General features: G+C 41.3%; 2 non-coding genes and 1 pseudogene across 2 annotated transcripts; 2 read left to right on the top strand and 1 right to left on the bottom strand.

Annotated features, from left to right (window-relative positions):
- Positions 1-8,111: 8,111 nt before the first annotated feature.
- LOC119873160 lies at positions 8,112-8,218 on the top strand. Its single transcript, XR_005363942.1, has one exon. It is a non-coding gene; the product is annotated as a U6 spliceosomal RNA (small nuclear RNA).
- Positions 8,219-8,246: 28 nt separating this feature from the next.
- The window catches only part of LOC100686085, a 30,954-nt pseudogene continuing 23,325 nt past the window's right edge, over positions 8,247-15,875 (top strand).
- LOC119873159 lies at positions 10,701-10,807 on the bottom strand. The gene has a single exon (XR_005363941.1). It is a non-coding gene; the product is annotated as a U6 spliceosomal RNA (small nuclear RNA).

Raw genomic sequence — 15,875 nt, 5'->3', positions numbered from 1 at the left:
TCATTTCGTACTATATTACATAGCTATCATAATCAAAACAGTATGATATTGGCATAAAAATAGACAGATAAAGAGAACAGAATAGAGAACCCAGAAATAAACCCATGCATATATGATCAATTAATTTATAACAAAGGAGGCAAGAATGTACAGTCTCTTCAATAAATGATGCTGGGAAAACAGGACAGCTACAAGCAAAAAAATGAAACTAGACCACTGTCTTAACCAGACACAAAAATGAACTCAATTGGATTAAAGACTGGAATGTAGGACCTGAAACCATAAAACTCTTAGAAGAAAACACAGGCAATAAGCTATTTGACATCAGTCTAAAAGATGAATTTTTGGATCTGATTCCAAAAGCAAAGGGAACAGAAGCAAAAATAAACAGGTGGGACTACCTCAAACTAAAAAGCTTCTGCACAGCGAAGGAAATCACGAACAAAATGAACAGACGACCTACTGAATGAGAGAGAATATTAGCAAACCATATATCCAACAGAGGGTTAATATCCAAAATATATAAGGGATTCATAAATACAACAGCAAAGAAAAAAAAGCAATCCAGTTTAAAAATGGGCAGAGGATCTGAATAGACAATTTTCCAAAGAAGACATACAGATAGCCAGCAAGCATATTGATGCTCCACATCACTCATTATTATCATTAACTTTCCCCAAGTGACAACAGATCTTATCTGTCTCATTTTCATTGTGTATTTAACAAACACAACCCAAATATATACAACTTTAAAGTTTAAAAAATGATTAGGAAATGCTAAATAGGTGCCTAGTATTTTAAGCAAGTGTTTGGTCCTAGTATTTTAAACAGGTGTTTGGTCCCAAGTGTGCTTTTCCTCCCAGTTACATTGTTTCCTTTCCAGTATTTTTTGTTTGTTTGTTTTGTTTTGTTTTTAAAGGAGACAGAAGTTTATTGAATAGACTGCAAGGGAGCAGCGGGCAGGAGAGACTGTCTGCCTTCTTTCCAGTGTTTTGAAATGGTGCTAGTTTCCAAGGTAACAGACAATCGATATTGGATTGTATTTCTTTCAGTTTAAGAGTTGTAGGTAGGTGCCCTTCAGCATGAGTGAAAGCCTCTGAGGCAGCAAATACCCAAATGTTCTTCTTGAATTAATGACTAAAAATGTACAATCACTGCAAACCTTAAAGTTGAAAAAGTTTCTCATAGTGACAACAGCAATTTATACACTTGCAGAGCTTTGCAACACACAAGGCACTTTCCTGAGCATTCCTCACAGAGCCTCCTGTCAATCCACAGGAGCATGTAGGACAGATATTGCTATTATTTCTTTCACAGAAGGTGTGTCCAAGGCAGGGAGCTGGAATTTGACTCTGACCATCAGACCCAGGAATCCTTCCATGATACCCAAAACATACAAGTAACTAAAAAGATATTTTTTTTCCCCTCTTAAAAATAAATCTGTGAGGAAAATTTGATTGATAAATGTTTTGCTTGCAGCTTACATTGTCAAATATTACAATGAGGTAGCCTCAGTTTTTCTGGTGGAACTGAAGCTTAAATTTCCTGGGAAAACAAAAACCTTCAGCTTGTGTGAATAAACAAAATCAGTTGGGGGAAGGAAACCACAGTGTGGATAAGGACGTGTGAAATATAAAGGCTTCATGCAGCTGGGTATCAGAACCAAACTCTGAAGCAAAAATTGTTGGAACTGAAAGGCCAGTACAGAACTCCACAATTACAGCTGGACATTTCATCAGCCCTCTCTCAATAAATGATGGAAGAATCAGTAAGGATGTACATGATTTGAACATTATCAACTAACTTGACCTATTAACATTTATAGAACACTCCAGCCAACAACTGCACATTCTTTTTATATGCACATGGAACATTCATTAGGGCTATAAAACAAGTCTTAATAAATTTTTAAAATAAATTTAAAATAATTGAAATCATACTGTAAGAGAATTAGAAAAAGAGTGCAAAGAAAATCTAGAAATATCTAGAAAGAAAATATACTTTTTCTAGAAAATCTATTTTTCTAGAAAGAAAAATCTACAAAGAATATCTGGAAAATGCAAATATTTGGAAACTAAAAATAAACATCTAAATAATACATGGGACCAAAAAGAGTAAAAAGGAAAGTAAATATTTTGAACTATACTTGAAAATATGTGTTTATACTTGAAAACATAAACACATTAAAATTTGTGAGGTACAGCTAAAATTGCCTAGACGCAAATTTATGGCTTTAAAAGCTTCTATTGGAAAGGAATAAAAGTCTAAAATTAATCATCTAAATTTCCACTAAAAAAAATGGGGAAATAAGAGCAAATTAAACCTAAAGTAAATAGAAGGAAGGAAACTCTAAACAGCAAAAATCAATGGCATAGAAATGAATGAGCAATTGGAAAAAAAAAAGAATCCAAAAACTGCAGTGTTTTTTTTGTAAGATAACAATAAAACTGATAAAATTCCAGACAGATCAAGAAAATAAGACAGAAAACAATGATCAAAATCAGGAATGAAAGAGGAGAACTTATTACAGATAGTAGAGAGATTAAAAGAAAAATAAGGTAATATTATGAAACACTTTTTGCTGCTGCTTTAGGACAAAAGTAGTATTTTTCTTGAAAAAATAGAAGCACATACACAGTGATATTTCTCTGAAACTATTCCTTCTCAATGTAGTCTCCACCATTTATAATAATTTTAACTTTTAACCAATTCCATTTTGCAGAGAAAACTGAGTGATGGATAATGTAAATTGTCACACCCCAATATTTTATCAGCCTACCAGAGTTCATAAATTCATATAACACAAATTTCTACAGTTTATAATATCCTCTACACAACTTCTCAATGTGGCAAAAGTGAACATGTTCATGAACATGACCCAAAGATACCATCTTTTGATAGTATATAGAAGTTAGAAACAAAGGTATATAAATTTTAAATTATGCTTAATAATACTTTAGCATTAAATCTTATTTAGAAACAATGTAGGTATCCAATGACTTTCCATTAATTAACCCAATTTAATACTAATCCAAGATTTTAAGTTACTTAGATCTTAGAAATCTATCTGTAGGTTGACATATTCCAGAACTCAATTACTAATGAAATAAAGTCATCAGAATAGGGATCAATTTGGTCAAACAGAAATTTACATTTTTTATAAGCAAGCACTAAGTAGAAGTAATGATAACTTATTTGATCAGTAAACCTGTATATATATAGAAAAACATACCCAAGTATAATAAGTGTACATTTGTATTACATATAACACTGATAAATCACAGAAAACCTAGCTGTTTTTATTAAATCAAATTATTAAACCAGTTTGCCTTAAGATTTACCTAAATTATGTGAATTTAAATTTTTAAGATGTTTCTGAACTGGCTTCTTTTAAAATAGTTTTTAAATTTAGCACTTTTTAAATTCCATTTCCTTATTTCCTGAGAATTACAGAATTATATTTATATATGCACTTATCTCATAAGCCAATCAGAACAAGGCTCCTTTAATTTAGGAGATTATATATATATATATGTATATATATATATATACATATATATATATATATTTTAAGATTTTACTTATTTATTCATGAGAGACACAGAGAGGCAGAGACACAGGCAGAGGGAGAAGTAGGCTCCATGCAGGAGCCCGATGTGGGACTCCATCCAGGGACTCCAGGATCACTCACTGGGCCAAAGGCAGGCGCTCAACCACTGAGCCACCCAGGCGTCCTGAGATTTTATAATCTAATTTATTAATACCACCTAGATTTAGGAAACCATTACACATTCATACATTGAGAGGGAAAGACCACATTCACAAAGATACAGAGTTTAGAGCTCTAATTCCAAAATTCCAGTTGTCAGTCAAGAGTAAACACAGAAGCACAAAAAAATTTACTGGTTCAGATTATCAGAGAGCTCTTTTTCTTCCTGGTGGAACACAACATTCTTAATTGATTTAAGCCCAAACAGATGAATATGAAAACAAAACTAACAAACTAGTTTCTCTGTTATGTCTCACCAAAAGAGACTAGATCTCTGCAAATCCTTAATCCATGCAGAGAGCTCACCAAATGGTCAGACTGTAATACTAAATAACAATCACTGTTAGCAGCAGTGGGCTATGACTTACTGCTGTAAGTAAAACAAAGACTAACCAAAAAATTAACAGAGAACAATATTAAAATTGGGAAAAACAGAGAGTTGGCAAAAAGCTACTGTCATTTTTGAGAGCCCCCCCCCCAAAAAAAAGATGTTTTTCAGTTTTTAAGTAACCCACGGAAAAAAAAATAAGTAACCCACGAGCTGTACTTACATGGTGAAAAGTATATCTGGCTTTTTTTTTTTTAAGGTTTTTAAATTTTATTTATTCATGAGAGACACACAGAAAGAGGCAGAGACACAGGCAGAGGGAGAAGCAGGCTCCATGCAGGGAGCCCGAAGTGGGGCTCCACCCCAGGTCTCCAGGATCCAGGATCCAGGATTCAGGATCCAGGATCACGCCCTGGGCAGAAGGCAGATGCTCAACCACTGAGCCACCAGGGGGTCCCTGTATCTGGTTTTGTTAGGTGAATCCACTGGGCAGCTCAGTAGAAGGCATACAAACTGTTAAAAGACTATTTAAAATACATATACATATATATAACATATATTAATTTAAAACAGATCAAAATAACAAACCTGCAAGGCCAAATTTCACAGCTCTATATGCTACAGACATCCTCCCAAAGTGCACAGTGTGGAAGGTGATTTTTTTAACCCTGCCATTTAAAGGAATGTTCTACATTTGAGTTTTAACGACTAGAAATGTGTTACAAATAGCTCATCCTTGTAACTGATTTGTGTGCAAGACCAGGCAATTGAATCACTTGGCCTATACAGACACAAGAATATTGAAAATGTCAGAATTCAAAGAGGAATTAAGAAGGGCACATGATGTAATGAGCACTGGGTATTCTGTAAGACTGATGAATCACTGACCTCTACCTCTGAAACCAATAATATATTATATGCTAATTAATGGAATTTAAATAAAAATTTAAATTTTTAAAAAATTAAAAAAAAAAAAAAACAGAGGAACCCAGGAAGTGTCGTCCAGCGGACACTCTAGACCCATCCCACCACAGTGTGGTGAAGAGTTTGCCAGAAGCCCCTTTTTCAGTCCTTAAAAGAGTTTAATATGCCCCCCCCCCCCCAAGAGTTTAACTTTAAGACAAAAAAAAAAGTGCCCACACTTGGCAGGGTTCCTGTGTGCCTATGTTACAAGCCTGCAGTATTGACAGGACCCAGATGGTGACACTGTTCAACATGAGTCTGAGGTAACTGGTTCTTAAAATACCTGGAGCACAGAAGGGCATCCAGAAATCACAGATAGGAAAAAGGAAAAAGGGGGGAAAGACCATTTTTTTGTAAAAAAGGTAAAAACCATGACTTTCATACAGATATAAAATGAACATGGATTAAAGGTTTTATTGAATATATTAATCGATAAAGGTAGACGTTGTAACCATCTCAAAGAAAAATAAAAAATCACAAATCTGTCTGAAGTAAAGGAATGTTGAAATGAATGTGCAAATGGAAGCAAAACTAACTTCTTCCATAGTGATGGAGAGAGGTCTACTGAATCTCTACCGGCCCGGACGAATTTTATATGTCTATAAAGAAGAACTATTTTGCACCACTATCAGTTATTTATAATTTACAAAGTGTCCACAGAATTGGAATCAGGTAACCCTGGGAGGGTATTCTCTGGGTTCTAGAAAATAAAGTTGTCCACTTGGGCACAAGTTTTTCCCATACAAGGGATACCCCTCTCCTGAAACAGAAGACAGGAAACAGAGAAGCACGTGTATTTAGGTGAATTTGTAGTAAGGAAAAAAAAATTAAGGAAGCTGGTCTCTGATAGTCTCTCTCGTTTTTGTTTTTTTTTTTTTTTCCCCTTCAGTGAAACAGAACAGGAGGTTATCTGTTGCAAATGAAAGGAAATGGTTGCTGTGAAAGGAATCTATGCATAAAAATATCTCACATCAGCCTTACCACAGTGACTTTCTCATTTCATTTACAGCAGCCTGTGAAACACAGGTAAGTCATCTGGGAGATGCGCGGGAGCATCCATCCTTTCAATGCCTCGGCACCGGCTAATCTCTGGACACTGCGAGAAGGTGGGTCTAGGAATCTATCGCCAGGCAAGACGGGCAAACAGTGCTCTAGTATATTTGACGTTGTGGGGTTCACTAGCAGAGCCCTGAAGAAATAAAACTCAGGACTGGTGAGTTTTGAAAGACCCTTGGAGTCCTTTCTAGGTGAGACGTGTAGGAGTCACTGGGCACTCAACGAGGGCAACTCAAGGGGGGAGGAAGAGCCGTAAAAGGCAGGCAGGGGAAGGGGCTTGGTGGGAGGGAACTCACAGCCTCGCCTATGCGGAGTGTGTCCAGTGGAGAAGGAAGGAGACAAGAGCCAGAGAGAAGGGTGCTGATAAGCCTGAAGCAGACCAGTGAGCTCCCAGAGGAGAAAGACAGAGAAACAATGAATTAAATCAGAACCTTCGGGGGGGGGGGGGGGGTGTGCTCTGGCCCCCGTGCTTAGGAGCTTGTGGGGATCGCAACCTGCAGCCTGGGCCGGTCCCCAGGGGTGCACCACGTAAGGCTGGGCATCGGCGCTGCGGTTCTGGGTGAGTCATCTGCTCCTTACCCCGGAGGGTGTGACAATTCTGGTTGAGTTTCTTATTTTTAATTAGAGCAAAATTCCTGAAGAGAAAATGACTTGCGGTTTTCGCCTGTTTGGGTTGTGTCATATTACTGAATATGCTCTTTCTGTGAAGGAAAAGAAAAAGAAAAGGCAGACTTTCCATTTAACAGTGTGTACTACTGTTGCAGTCAAATGAGAAATCAAAACTGTGGTTGTAAAACAGCAGGCTTTCCTCTTTTATTTATTTATTTTTTGTAACCTACTGCAAACAGTATGACCTACTACTACTACAAGTGGTACAGTACAAAGGGCAGCGGGCCGGGTCTCAGAGGATAGGGCCAGTGCGAGCAGTGCCCAGAGATACCACTGCACACTCGCCTCGGCCTCGGCTTCCTTCTCTGAAAAATGAGATACAACATCGATTTGGATCCAAAATGCCATCGACTGCAAGATACACCACAGTTTTATACACCACTAAGGAAGGACAGACATTGTTTTATTCCACGGCTAACGCAGACAATTGGAATTGTTATGACAACATGTTTGGTAATAAAGTCAAAATGTTCCAGAATATAAAAAATAAAACTCGTTTATTCTCCTTAAAAAATTTGATGAGCTGAGAACAATCTTGTATGCTTTACTTAGCACGCAAGGAAGTCAACATTTTGCTATAGTCTAACGCATCGATCTAGTCCCTTTTTGGGGACCCAAAGTGATATTTATTTTTTATTTTTTTAAGATTTATTTTAGATAGAGCAAGAGCACTAGCAGGAGGGCAGAGGGAGAGGGAGACGGACGCTCAAGCGGACTCTCGCCGAGGGCGGAGGCCAACGCGGTGATCTCGGTTCTGATACCAAGAGCCCAGGGCAACCGTGCAACGGAAACAAGAATAGGCAGGAAATCTAAAGTGTTAAATGTCAATGCCGCTAGGACTGTCCCACGGATCAGGCTCTCCATAAAGGGACACCCTGACACACGTGCAGGCGCTCACAGAGCCCGCCCGTCCCCGCTTCGCACCGCGGCAGGCCCAACGCCCGCCCGGCCGCCCCCGCTCGCCCGGCCCTCGAGGCGCCCCGCGCACCGAGCCGGCCGCCCTGCACGCCGCTCCCGGCATGCTCCGCGGGCCCAGCGCGACCGCCACAGGCCCACGCTCCCACGCCGGGGCCCGCGAAAGGCCCCTTACCCAAGGTGCTCCGGGCGCGGCGCTCATTTGCATGTCCTACCGACAGGTAAAGTCGACAGGTCAGGGGCGGCCTAGCCGGCACAACACCACACGTGCGAGCCTGGTGGGTGGCTCCGCGTCATCGCATTTGCCCCAACCTCCTGTGGTCAGCGAGGGCGGCGCACACTTCGGTCACCGTAAGTAAGAGGGGCGAGCAGCCGCCGTGCCTTATATACGCGCTGGGCGAAGTAGGTAGCGTGCTCGCTTCGGCAGCACATATACTAAAATTGGAACGATACAGAGAAGATTAGCATGGCCCCTGCGCAAGGATGACACGCAAATTCGTGAAGCGTTCCATATTTTTATGCAGCTCCCCCCGGTTATGAGTTAGCAGCAAAACTGGTTTTTGGAAAGATTGTTATGGAGGTCTGTTCTGAGTTTGTTTGTTTGTGTGCTTAAATGTTCTGAGTATAATTACGCATTCACGCTAGCAGCTACGAGCCTAGCACACCCGCGAGGTCCTCCTGGCTTTCCAGGGAATCTCCCGGCGTGGGACCTGATACCTGACCTCGCCGGTCACGTGACTCTTATCACGTTCCTAGGCCGTCCTGGTAGCCGCATCTGAACGCTTGTTCTGGTTGGTTCAAATCCGGTATTGGTTTGGGCAGTTAACGTTCCTCTCAAAATTTCCGTCACAGAGAATCCGTCTGATTCAGGCACGGGTCAGAGTGCTCCTTAGGGGCCAGGTGAAAGCGGGCATACGAGAGCGGCCTCGGAAAGCCTCGAGAAAGCAGATCCGGATGGGCCCGCCGCCGTTAGCCAGGTCACTTGGTCCCGGAGCTCCAGCATCCACCGGCCGCCGACTCTGGTCTCATCCCGCGTAACCGCTCCCTGGTAGCGGTCTCTGTTCCAACGCAGCTCCAGGTGACAGAGCGTATTCACTCAGGCCTGAAACGGCCGAAGAAGGTCAAACGTCGGCTCGAGAAATGGGCACTAATGTTGCTTACTTCCTTTAGCAGATTCATTCCTTTAGCGATTTAATAATTTAGAAGTGATTTTGCAAGGATTCATGGACCAATTCATGTGCTAGTCTTCTACTGCCCGACAGAGCCTATACTCTGGCCCCTCTGCAGTTTGTGTTGTTGAGGGAGACAGGATCATACATTAAGTCGATTTCGTAATTTTTTAGTTTTTTAGATTTATAAATTTATTTTTTATTGGTGTTCAATTTGCCAACATATAGAATAACACCCAGTGCTCATCCCGTCAAGTGCCCCCCTCAGTGCCCGTCACCCAGTCACCCCCACCCCCTGCCCTCCTCCCCATCCACCACCCCTAGTTCGTTTCCCAGAGTTAGGAGTCTCTCATGTTCTGTCTCCCTTTCTGATATTTCCCACTCATTTCTTCTCCCTTCCCTTATGTTCCCTTTCACTATTATTTATATTCCCCAAATGAATGAGACCATATAATGTTTGTCCTCCTCCAATTGACTTACTTCACTCAGCATAATACCCTCCAGTTCCAACCATGTTGGAGCAAATGGTGAATATTCGTCCTTTCTGATGGCTGAGGAATACTCCATTGTATACATAGACCACATCTTCTTGATCCATTCATCTGTAGATGGACACCGAGGCTCCTTCCACAGTTTGGCTGTTGTGGCCATTGCTGCTACAAACATCGGGGTGCAGGTGTCCCGGCGTTTCACTGCATCTGTATCTTTGGGGTAAATCCCCAACAGTGCAGTTGCTGGGTCTTAGGGCAGGTCTATTTTTAACTCTTTGAGGAACCTCCACACAGTTTTCCAGAGTGGCTGCACCAGTTCACATTCTCACCAACAGTGCAAGAGGGTTCCCTTTTCTCCGCATCCTCTCCAACATTTGTGGTTTCCTGCCTTGTTAATTTTCCCCATTCTCACTGGTTTGAGGTGGTATCTCATTGTGGTTTTGATTTGTATTTCCCTGATGGCAAGTGATGCGGAGCATTTTCTCATGTGCATGTTGGCCATGTCTATGTCTTCCTCTGTGAGATTTCTCTTCATGTCTTTTGCCCATTTCATGATTGGATCGTTTGTTTCTTTGGTGTTGAGTTTAAGAAGTTCTTTATAGATCTTGGAAACTAGCCCTGTATCTGATACGTCATTTGCAAATATCTTCTCCCATTCTGTAGGTTGTCTTTTAGTTTTGTTGACTGTATCCTTTGCTGTGCAAAAGCTTCTTATCTATTGGTCATCAAGACAGTGTGGTACTGGCACAAAAACAGACACATAGATCAATGGAACAGAATAGAGAATCCCGAAGTGGACCCTCAACTTTATGGTCAACTAATATTTGACAAAGCAGGAAAGACTATCCACTGGAAAAAAGACAGTCTCTTCAATAAATGGTGCTGGGAAAATTGGACATCCACATGCAGAAGAATGGAACTAGACCACTCTCTTGCACCATACACAAAGATAAACTCAAAATGGATGAAAGAGCTAAATGTGAGACAAGATTCCATCAAAATCCTAGAGGAGAACACAGGTGACCCTTTTTGAACTTGGCCACAGCAACTTCTTGCAAGATACATCCATGAGGGCAAGAGAAACAAAAGCAAAAATGAACTATTGGGACTTCATAATTTTTAAATTCTATACGGAAACTCAAACTGATGGTTTATTTCCGAGGTATGTAGACGGTTGCACATAAATTTCCAAGGGCAACTGAGGTTTGTTCACGTCTTAGACTGCTCCGGAGGAGTATCTTCCTAGCGAAATGTCACAATTTCATTATTCACATACTTAGGTGGATACCATCTCCTCGGGGTTAATCTGCAGAGGAAATCAGATGGCTGGGGAGCTGCATAAAAATATGGAACGCTTCACGAATTTGCGTGTCATCCTTGCGCAGGGGCCATGCTAATCTTCTCTGTATCGTTCCAATTTTAGTATATGTGCTGCCGAAGCGAGCACGCTACCTACTCCGCCCAGCGCATATATAAGGCACGGCGGCTGCTCGCCTCTCTTACTTACGGTGACCGAAGTGTGCGCCGCCCTCGCTGACCACAGGAGGTTGGGGCAAATGCGATGACGCGGAGCCACCCACCAGGCTCGCACGTGTGGTGTTGTGCCGGCTAGGCCGCCCCTGACCTGTCGACTTTACCTGTCGGTAGGACATGCAAATGAGCGCCGCGCCCGGAGCACCTTGGGTAAGGGGCCTTTCGCGGGCCCCGGCGTGGGAGCGTGGGCCTGTGGCGGTCGCGCTGGGCCCGCGGAGCATGCCGGGAGCGGCGTGCAGGGCGGCCGGCTCGGTGCGCGGGGCGCCTCGAGGGCCGGGCGAGCGGGGGCGGCCGGGCGGGCGTTGGGCCTGCCGCGGTGCGAAGCGGGGACGGGCCGGAGCGACTGAGGTCGCTGAGGGCTTGCGAACAGGCCGACCTGCTGAGCCACTTGGGCGCGGGGTCGAGCACGGTCCTCCCGGCGAAGATGTCACGTCGCCGACATTGCGCCCGTGACACCGGGTCGCACGCCAGCGGCAGAAGTGAGCTCAGCGCCCGCCCTCCAGGAGCCTGCGACGAGCTGACGACGCGCTCGGCACGCGGAGCACCCCCTGCGGGCGGCCCGCGCTCTGTGAGCACCTGCAGGGCCCGGGCCGGGGCGCGGTGGGGTCGGAGGGGCCCGGATGGGCGGCCCCGCCCCTCACAGGTGTCCCTCGGGGCTCGTGGCTCCAGGCCTCCCGCCGCCGCGACGCCGAAGAGCGCGGTTAAGGGCGCTTGTGTGGCCTGAAAGGTGGATTCGAGGAATTCCACGCGCCGGGAGTTGCCCTGGAGAATCCTTGTTGTGCGTCCTTGTACTTCCCGCACCTAACCTAGCCCTGTTGGGGAACCGGCACGCAGGACCCACCGACTTGCAGGGAACACTGACTGGAATGTTGGTGTTAGAGATCTTCCATTTTAACCACCGCAGGGAGCATACTGCTCCGGTCACAGCCTGGCGTGTTGTGAAATGACGGCCAAAGGTGAAAGCCTCCGGTGCTGACAGAGTGGTCACAGTTGTCCCTACGCTGAAGTGAAATGAAGGGCATAGGTCTGCCTGCGTGCGCTGCGCTACGACGGCATCCTTAATAAGGAGTGTGGCATCTGTGTAATAAGGGCGGTCTTGCTTCTTTTTTCTCCTGCCTATGGGCGTCCCACCCTTTCTCTGAAAAATATGACACAATATTTTGAAGTAAAAACCTGAGAAAGCTCGGTAATGTTGAGAAGTTTTTAAATTGGTATCCAATTTTATGATGTACTTAAAGTAGTGTGAAACCAAATGAAAGTTTCTGGTATTGAGGAGACGAAAATAAAGAAGAAAGAACCTCCAGAGATTATTGGCAAACCCATCTTTCCCTTTGTTTATTATTCTAATCCTTTCACAGCTTTTGAGAAGTCATAGAAACACTGTGTTCTCCCCCTCAAAAAAAAAAAAATTAGGCAAAAACGAGATGCCTGTTGAGTTAAATTGCCCAATTACAAATAAAATATGCTTTGATGTATTTCTTCTAATGGCTTGGCTTTCCAACAAGCCATTTCTAATTTCAAAGCTATTAAAGAATAGTAGATGGATGATCATTTGTATGATTTGAAGAGATATATCAAAACCCTTTCATGTCCTTGCTCTCTTTAGAAACCTTACAACCAGTTTATTAATGGATATGTGGTTATGAGAATCTATAGTTGGTAAGATGGTCAGAGTTCAAGGGTCATGAACTTGAGGTCTCTCTACCAATTCCTTCAGTCAAGCTGTGCTGCAGGAAGACCACGTTTAAACACTTTATACTCTAAAAAAAGAAGAAAATGTTTATGTGTGCAGAACAAAAAGTTGAATCTTGACGAGATCAAATCGTTTAGGAGAAAAAAAATCTTTATAATGGCTTTAAATTATCAGATGTCATGGTGCTATGAACAATGTGCTGTTAAAGAGCTAGACCAGAATTTCTCAGGCAATTTATGTTTGATCCCTTTTGAAGCAATAAATTCTCTCTAGACCCCTAGTATTGCTGAAATTACTTCTAGGTTGTTGTTTAAATATGTCCAAACATAAAACTGGGTATAGACTCCTTTTTCTTACAGCTGTCATAAACTCTAAAACCAAAGCAGATTTACAAATTAAATATAAAACTACAAATCAATACAAGTCACATTAACAACATTAATTTATTGCAGTAGATGATGTATTTGGCTGACACTAAATCACCATTCAGTTCTATACTTAGTCTGTTTCTGTGTGGTGACAATTGCAGAGAATACTAATACATGTATTTTTTTTTATTTTATTTATTTATTCACGATAGAGAGAGAGAGAGAGGCAGAGACAGGCAGAGGGAGAAGCAGGCCCCATGCAGGGAGCCCGACGCGGGACTGGATCCCGGGACCTCAGGATCACGCCCTGGGCCAAAGGCAGGCGCCAAACCGCTGAGGCACCCAGGGATCCCCCCCACACACACACACATAAGTATGTTCTGAAAAATAAACAACCTTTGTTTACAACAAAATTCTACAGAAACTGGAACATACATTTTTTTCTTATTTTAACATCTATAAAACAGGACAAAGTATACAGTAGATGGGCACTGACAGTATATGAAATAAAGTAGTCAAGAAAATCAGGCCTCATAGTTTACACCCTGCTAGTGAAAGATCCTGGAATGCCAATATATTGATGACTCTGTAAAGCTGTATTATTTATTTCAACATGGAGTTAGCATAACAATATAATTGAAATCAGCACTATATATATAATCAAATTTTGCTGAAATATGAAACAGAGGATATCCAAAGTTAGTTTTAATTATTAGAAATATATTCTTAATATTATTGTTTTGTTTCATTCCTAACCTCATAGACTGTTGAAGATAAAGACAGAACTAGGCCTCTCATAGTGTTTTATTTTATATCTGCTTGGGACTATGTTGGCTAATATTTCAACAATTGTTGGCAAGATAGAAAAGAATTAACAGAGAATCTGTGTAGTCAGAAATGCCCTCTCACTCCCAAAACAAGGCAGACAGGTTCCTATAGCAAAACAAGTTTGACACAGGCATCACAGGCCTTGTGGTTTTTCAAACAGGCTCAGCACTGTTTGCCATGAATGAGGCTTGAGAATGCAGAGTTTCACAGAGGCAATTAGTATCTCATTTACACCATTTCAAAATTGATCATAAATCAGATTTTATTATTATTGCTTCCACTCTGTTTTCAATTTAGAATATTCAAATGACCATTAAATCTTTATTTGTATAGAATGTCCTGAAAGCATTTGGCTTTCAGTTGGTGCAAATACATTAGTCTGCCTCTGTTCAATTCCCATTAGCCTCTGCAAAATAGTACATTACTCAGTGGCATGTCATTTTCATGATGTGAAATCAAAATATTGATTTGTTAAAAATATAAGAAACTAAAATCTTGGTCATCGAAAATGCTATTTATATTATCACTAGGAAACAGAAACTTTGCCTTCATAGACAACATAAGTATAGTGGCAGGCACTGGGCTTTGCTATCATTTAGCTCATAGGACACAACAACCAAATATCAGCCACTTATGTACACTGTCACATTGATGGTCCCTTAGATCAGTAAGATGGGATCCCTCGGTGGCTCAGTGGTTGAGCGCCTGCCTTTGGCTCAGGGTGTGATCCTGGAGTCCCGGGATCTAGTCCCACATCAGGCCTCCTGTGTGGGGCCTGCTTCTCCCTCTGCCTGTGTGTCTGCCTCTCCCTCTCTCTGTCTTTCATGAATAAATAAATTTTAAAAATTAAAAAAAAAAAAGATCAGTAAGATGAAATGGTAAATGTAAATGCAAATTCACATTGGAATCTCCTGGTAATGCTTAGTTATGAGCTGAATTTATTTATTAGTAATTTATTTCGATGTGTCGGACTCTGCTTATTTCAGTATTTTAAGATAATCATCACAATAAAAACAATTTCTTTTAAAAATCCTGTAGAAAATCCTTTGACCCCTAAGAATCTGTCTGAAGACTCCAAGAGGTTCTAAATACCAAGTGTTTGGGAAACACTATAGGCTGATACAGAAAAGTCTAATTTCTGGACTTTGTGTAACTTTATATGCATTCTTTTCTTAAATGAGTAAATCAAGAATTAGAAATAAGTTTCAATATTCTCAGATCAATCAACATGATATATCAATAAGAGAAAGGATAAAAACCATATGATCATGTCAATAGATCCAGAAAAAGCATTTGACAAGGTACAACATCCATTCATGATAAAAACCCTCAACAAAGTAGGTTTAGAGGGAATATACCACAACATAATTAAGGCCTTACATGAAAAACCCACAGGTAACATACTCAATGAGGGAAAATTGAGCTTTTCCCCTAAGATCATGAATAAGATTCTCACCACTTTTATTCCACATAATACCAGAAGTCCTAGCCATAGCATTCAGACAAGAGAAAATAATAAAAGGCATCCAAATAGGTAGGGAAGAAGTGAAACTTCCACTATTAGCAGATGACATGATACTATATGGAGAAAACCTGAACGACTCCATCAAGAAACTCCTAGAACTGATAAATGAATTCAGTAAGGTCAGAGGATACAAAAATCAATGTACAGAATCCATTGCATTTCTGGGGCCCTTGGCTGGCTCAGTCTGTAGATAGGGTGTAGAGCCTACTATAAATAAATAAACAAATTCTATTGCATTTCTATACACTAATAATGAAGCATCAGAGAGAGAAATTAAGAAAACAATTCCATTTACAATTGAACCAAAAATAATCAAATATCTAGGACCCAACATAACAAGAGGTAAAAGACCTGTACTATGAAAACTATAAAACATTGATAATAGAAATTGAAGATGACACAAAAAAATGGAAAGACATTCAATGCACATGGATTGGAAAAAATATTTTTGGAAAAATTAATATTGTTAAAATGTTTATACTACCCAAAGCAATCTACAGATTTAATGCAATCCCTATCAAAATACGAAAAGCATTTTTCACAGAACTAAAACAATCCTAAAATTTGT

The sequence above is a fragment of the Canis lupus genome, chromosome 8 (genome assembly GCF_011100685.1).
Source record: "Canis lupus familiaris isolate Mischka breed German Shepherd chromosome 8, alternate assembly UU_Cfam_GSD_1.0, whole genome shotgun sequence".
In the NCBI taxonomy this organism is placed as follows: Eukaryota; Metazoa; Chordata; class Mammalia; order Carnivora; family Canidae; genus Canis; species Canis lupus.
This window is presented reverse-complemented; position numbering and strand designations above follow the sequence as displayed.